The sequence below is a fragment of the Chenopodium album genome, chromosome 5 (assembly GCF_948465745.1).
Source record: "Chenopodium album chromosome 5, dcCheAlbu1.1, whole genome shotgun sequence".
NCBI lineage: Eukaryota > Viridiplantae > Streptophyta > Magnoliopsida > Caryophyllales > Amaranthaceae > Chenopodium > Chenopodium album.
The window spans coordinates 75,230,064-75,237,022 of NC_137838.1; positions in this window are offsets into that span (position 1 = coordinate 75,230,064).

The window sequence follows — 6,959 nt, forward strand, 5'->3', positions numbered from 1 at the left end:
GTTTAATTTTATTTGTCATATGATTTCATGTTAAATTTTAATTTTTCATATGAGTTTTTAGTAACCCCATTATTAAAGCTTGAATCTACAATGCCATTGTTTAAGATGGGTGTCTGTTTATATTGAAGATGAATTTATTTTATTTTATATTTTTTATTTTAAGTTGAAAACTTCCATGATTTTAGCATTTCGCATTTTGTATAGAAAGGATATTTTTTTTGAAAAAATATCAAAAGGTTTTATACGAAAAAAAAATCTTTTTTGAGATTATATAATCAATCTAAATATTTTAGCTAAAACCATACAACCATAATTTAGGAAAAAGAGAAAATGGTGTTATTTTAAAAAAAAAAGAAAATAAATATTCGTTTATAAAAAATTAATTAGCCCTGTACCTTCATTGAAAAAAAAATGCTTGTCAAAATCTAATATATATAAATAAAGTAGGCATTTTTGGAGAACATCTGGCGCGCCACATAAGAAAAGATGTTATTTTGACCAATGAAAAACTATATTAATAATTTATTTTAGAATTAAAAAATCCACTCGCCACCTAAGCAAAAGTGACGAATTAGATTTGAGAATTTTGCCACAAACGTAAAAACAACGAATAGTGATTTATTAGGATTTAAATTATTTAAAAAACTAAAAATTATCCTCTTTTTAGAATTATGATTATATTTAGATATTAAAATAAAATTTAAGTTACAAAATTTATAAAAAAAAATAATATTTGAATTTTTTTAAAAAAATTGTATATGATAACTTACACACACACACACACACACAAAAATGATAATTTTCTTAAAAAAAACGTATGATTATATAGATTTTTATGGTGTAATTATCAAAATGAAACATGATAAATTAGAAAAAAAAAACCATATAGGATAATTTATATATATATATATATATATATATATATATATATATATATGTATATATATATATATATATATATATAAATCCGGTTTAGATGATCTAACGATTGGGATTACTCATGCCCTTGATCTAACAGCTCAGGTGAGTTACTTTAGAGAGGCTTTAGGAAAAATGGAGAGAAATGTGGGTCTGGAGAAAACGAATTGGACTATAGAAAATGCATATCTTTAATATTGATTGGATCAAATGATATGGTGATTAACTATTTTGATTTGCCAACTCAAGCTTTGTTATATAACCTTCAAGTTACTCAGATCTTTTTATTTCTTTAAAAAGAGAATATTTATGGGTGATATATTTTGACGAATGAGATACCATATTTATCATCGATTTAGTAATTTAAATACAATTTTCACATAATTAACACTAATGAATAATAATTCACTTACAATAGGTGGGTAGCAATTTAAAAAAAGAAACACCAATGAATTAATATAAACTATTCTTTTCTAACAAGAAAATTAATCAAAATATTATATGGTATAATTAAGAATATTATCTTTTCATAATATAAATAATAAAAACTATATAATTAAATTTATCTTTTTCTAACAAGAAATTTAATCAAAATATTAAATGGTTTAATTAAGAATATTACCTATTTATGAGATTTAAGTACTAAAAAAAAATAATAAAAAAATAATAAAATATCCGTGCATCGCACGGGCTTTCATCTAGTACATATAAATAAATAAATCAGTACTTCGTGATTTGGGGGGTGGGGTTGATTAGTTATCTTTGACTAAATCTTTCTTTACTTATCTTTTTTTTTATTAGTCCAAGTCTAAAGTCAACAGTGTGACGCTAGTCCTGTCGCTTGGCCGACAGTTCGGATTATTTGTCGAGTCATCACCTAAGGTCTAATTAATCAGTCCTCTGTTTAATTCGGTTAATTTTCGCTGTCAATAACACCTTGTCGAGTCATCAATCGAGTCTCAGTCACATAGTCTAGCCACATGGTCATGACACGAGTTTCAACATGTCACCTACACTCACTAGTCTTAGCACACACTTTGCTTATATGTCACCATGACCATGTCTTAGGTCCATGCATGAGTCGGTCTTTCCGTCATTTGAGTTGGGGGGTACATTCTATTCCTAATTCTTCATATCCCTCCATCTACATCATTTTTCTTCACATTCCATTCCATCTTTCTTCACTTCCTCCATCCATTGCATGTTGAATAAAGTTTGAGTCAAATAATTAACAATGAATATCCCCAAATTCCTTTTCCACAGTACTTGGTCGAGGAGAGAAGGGCGATTAATCAAGGACAACCTCTTTATTCAGGTCTCGCTTTTTGATAAACCGATTCGTCGAAAGAGGAAGGCTAAGAAGATAATGGCAACTCAAGAAGAAGTCAATGATCTTAAGAACCAATTGGCTACCGTGACTGAGACACTGAAACTTCTCGCACTTAAGGTTGATGATCCCGTGAAGCAACAACAAATGAACCTCATGCAAGAAAGTTTGAGGAAGCTATCTAATGACTATAAATTTCAGGGCATGAGTTCACAAGGGGTCTCGCTGGACAAGGAACTTCTTCCACATAAGTTCAACGCCACTGACATCCCTAAATTCAAGGCAACAGATAATCCTTATTTTCATCTAAGAGCTTTCGAAACTATAATGAACATTAAGAGTATCGATAAGAAGGTCTTCCCTTCTCTGTTCTCACTATCTCTTGAAACCGTTTGCCAACAATGGTACTTCTCCCTTGACAAGAAGAAAACCTCTACCTGGGAATCGATAGTAAACGCTTTCGTTGATAGATACAAGTGCAATATTCAAGTTGAAACCGATCATAGACAACTTGAGATGCTAAGAAAAAAAGAGAATGAAGGTTTTACTTATTTCTTTAATAAATGGAGGGAAACTTCCGCTAAGATGATTGAGGTCCCCACCGAAAAGGAGTCTGTGAGGATGTTTGTCAAGAATCTCCAAGAAAAGTATTCAAAGCACTTAAAATATCAACACAACTTGAATACCTTCAAGGCCGTTTATGACATCGGAATTGAAATCGAAGACGACCTCGCAAAGCAAAAAGCTACTAACAATAGTAACCACGGTGGCTGGAAAGGAAAGAAGAGCGACAATCCTTCTTCTTCCGAAAACGCCCACTCTAGTAATAATGTTAGTACCTTTGACCATAATGATGTCTTAGCCATAAACAATCAAGGATCTAAAAGGAAACCCAGGTGAGGGTTCACACCCATTGGAATGACCTACGATGCTGCTTTCGATCGTCTCTATGATCGAGGATTAATCAAACCTATTGGCCCTACCGAGGATCCAACACCAGAAAATCGATCTTCGAGATGGAATCCAAACTCCTATTGCAAGTACCATCGAGGAAACGGTCATACCACTGATGAATGCTACAGGTTTCAAAATCTCATTCAAGACCTCATAGAAGCAAACAAGGTCCCATTGCCTCGCTAGCGAGAAGACTGGGTGATGATGAAACAACACAAGACAAGAGGCGAGCTTCAACGACAAGATTTCGTGACCTCTATTTTCTATTTCTTTTTCTTTTTTTTTTCTTTCCCCAATAAGTCTAGCATAGGCACCTTTCTTTTCCCTTAGATTAATTTTGTAGATTCTTTCTTTCCCCTTTTCTTTTAATAAAAATGAGCATTCATTTCCTTATATGATCATTTCGTTGCATTGCAAAAAAAAAAAAAAAAAAAAAAAATCCATGTCGAATTAAGCACAAGATATAACAATGATTTAAGGCACCCCTTGTATCCGCATCATATCACATTTCACCCTTCAATTATACAATCCTTTCTTCATAAACCACTTTGAGCCTCGTCTAACGATAGACCTTTCTTTTTTCAACCTACATCTACCTAACCTTGGGATGGGATGGTGTGTAACTTATGCAATTCTAAAAAAAAAGCTTGAGTAATTCAAAAGATCAAAATAAAAATAAGCAAAAGCAAAAATATAAATAAAAGTGTACAAAAGGGCAAGTGTTCCAATGTCTTTGATATGAAGGTATATTCGATAAGAACACGTCTCAGATTGCGTCTCTTATCGAGTGCTCGGTACCGTGCCTGAGAAACATGAATGCCAAGTGAGTGATAGACCGCATGATCGAGATTGCCCACACTTATGAAAATAAAGATAAATGCTAATGCAAAAAGAGAGCTAAAAAAAAAAAGAGTAGAAACTCGAGCATAAAAATATAAAGATTCAAAAGCAAGGTTACACACCTTGGGGGCTTATCTAGGGTCTTGAGCCTTTATCCCCTTCTTCTTCAAACCTTTAGCCTAACCACGTTACAACCCTTAAAAGACCTTTTTGAGGTGTACACACTTGTGCGAGGTTCGGCTAGAGCTACGTTCGGCCTGATTCCTAGCGGATACATAGGCAACCTCACATCGAGGTGCGGCCATAATAAACATGCATTCATATTCACATTCACACACATGCACCATGATCATATCAAAGGAAATCCTACGCTCATCCCTATTTACTTAGAGCTAGACTTGGGGGCTTGATCCTTATATCATTAGCTTACCTAGCCTAAGAGTCACCACCATTTGACTCTTTTAAAAAATAATATTTTCCCACACACTTAGCCCTTGCGGCCTAACTTTAGTGTCACTTTCACACACATCACAGATACATGACCAAATATACTTCCCTTAGGAACCCTTTGTCATGAAATCTTAACACAACATTGAAGCATGCCTTGTCATATCAACATCACTCATCAATCATAATCATCATTGCATCGAAGTATGAAGTACTTAGCCTCCGTGCCTAAGTTACCCAAATACTTTCATCATGGAGTCAACAATTGAGATAGCCTAGGATGGATTAATCCTTGCACCTTGAGAGATAGTATCAATCAAACGACATTTGACTAAGCTCATTCAACATCCACCTTCACTTCGATTCTTTTTTCGCGTCTTTCTTTTTCGGGAGAAAGTCGGTACCCTCCATAAAAATGACGGAAATTTTTGCTTTTTGCATTTTCGAGTCGCACAAATCGTAATACGATGCACACACGGGTCACGAGTCACACGTGTCGTTTCACTTCGAGTCGAGTCAACCTCGAGTAATCAATCACAAAGAGTCAAGTTTATACCTTGAGTCGTGTCAAGTCGATGAGTCAAGCAACATTAAACCTTAGGTCAACCCTAAGATGATTAAAAAGAAATTGGCAAAGTTCTATAGTAAAAAATAAATACAGGTGCAGCAGAACAGGGAAGACCCTACTCCAGCGCCTGGCGCCAGAGATATCTCAGCAACGACAGAGCTCGAAGCCTCTCAGAAAGGTGATTTCGACCTCATGCAGCAATTTCGGGTTCCTTGGTACGCCAGTTAGCCCCTATAAGCAATTTGACATGATTGAGTAGTCGATTTGATTACAGTCTAAGTGATCGACCTGACGAAAGATCGTCTCACTTAGCTTAAGCGCCTAAGTATTGGCTCATTACAAGCACCAAAGCATCGGTTCAAAAGCAAGCACTTAAACGACAATATTTCCAAATATGGATTTTCGTGCATCTTCTTCAACGACAATTTTTCCAAGATTGGATTGTCATCTCTGGCAAAGTTTCCAAGCGTGGATTGTCGTGCTCCTTCTTCGTTTGGCAAGTTTTTCCAAGTTCGGATTGTCATACATTCATCGGCTCGTTGGCAAGTTTTCCGAGATTGGATTGTCATACACCCAGTTCCCTATGGCAAAATTTCCCAAAGGATTGTCGTAGGTCTCTACTCATCATAAATTTCGGCAAAAGTTCCTCAACGTGGATTGTCTTCAGCAAATGGCAAATTTTCCCGAAGTGGATTGTCGATCGACTCTTTTTTGCAAATGTTCCAAGACGCGGATTGTCAATAGTGGCAATATTTTCCCAAAAGGATTGTCGCATAGCATTGGCAAATTTCCGAGGTGGATTGCTTTCAAGAGTTATATTCCAAGATGTGGATTGTCGATCGTAGCAAAATTCTTATGAAAGATTGTTACGAAGCATTGGCAACTTCTCCAAAGATTGGATTTTGACAAATTTTCTGAGATACGGATTGTCGCTTTATCGTGGCAACATTTCTAGGGATGGATTGTTACGAAGCATTGACAACTTTCCCTAAATCGGATTGTCATACATCATACAAGAGTTGTGTTGGCAACTATTCCCAAGGAAAAGAGGATTGTCATCACAGCAAAAGCACCGACATACTGGTTCACAAGCAGCAAAGCGCCGACGTACTGGCATAGAAAACATTTAAAAGCAGTGATCTTTTCGAAGACTATCACAGCGGAAAAAGAAGCTCTTTGTGCAGAGACGAGTGAACATCGAAGCAACAAGGTGCATTCCCTAGCTTGCGGAGAGTTGTCACAAACAACTGGAGGTAATTTCGGGCGAAGTTGTCTCTGATCATATTCCCTTAAGCATGGAAGATGATCATAATGCGGATGGAGATTGTTTCTAGAGAAATAATCTTCGATAGTTTTCCCTAGGATGTGGAATATTATCAATGCGGATGAGGATTGTTTCAAGAGAAATAATCTTCGATGGTATTCCCTAGGATGTGGAATATTATCAATGCGGAGGAGGATCGTTTCAGGCGAAGCAATCTTCTAAATTGGAAGCGGTTACAGGCGTAGCGGTTTTCAAGCGGGAAGGCATTCTCTAGCTTGCAGGAGGTCATCAAAACAAGGATACATCAACAATCGGTTACTTTCAGAGACGTGTGCTCGACGGTGCAAGATACGCGTTTCTTAACTCTTTTATCTGTTTAACTAACGATAGTTTTGTAGGTATCGGCGTTGCAAGATTGATTTAGGATCGCAGAACGTTCTGAATCATTCTCCATCCCTATCGATACTTTGACTTTTGTATTCGAAACTTGCGTTTCTCCAAACTCAGTCAAAGTGGGGGCTTCTGTAGACACCCATTTGTGTCTCCCCAAAACCAAACCCAGTGATGAGTACCTTTCACGTCGAATCATAATCGAATGAAACGAAAGTGTGGAAAGGTCTAGTGTTGCGGAAAGTTTTATT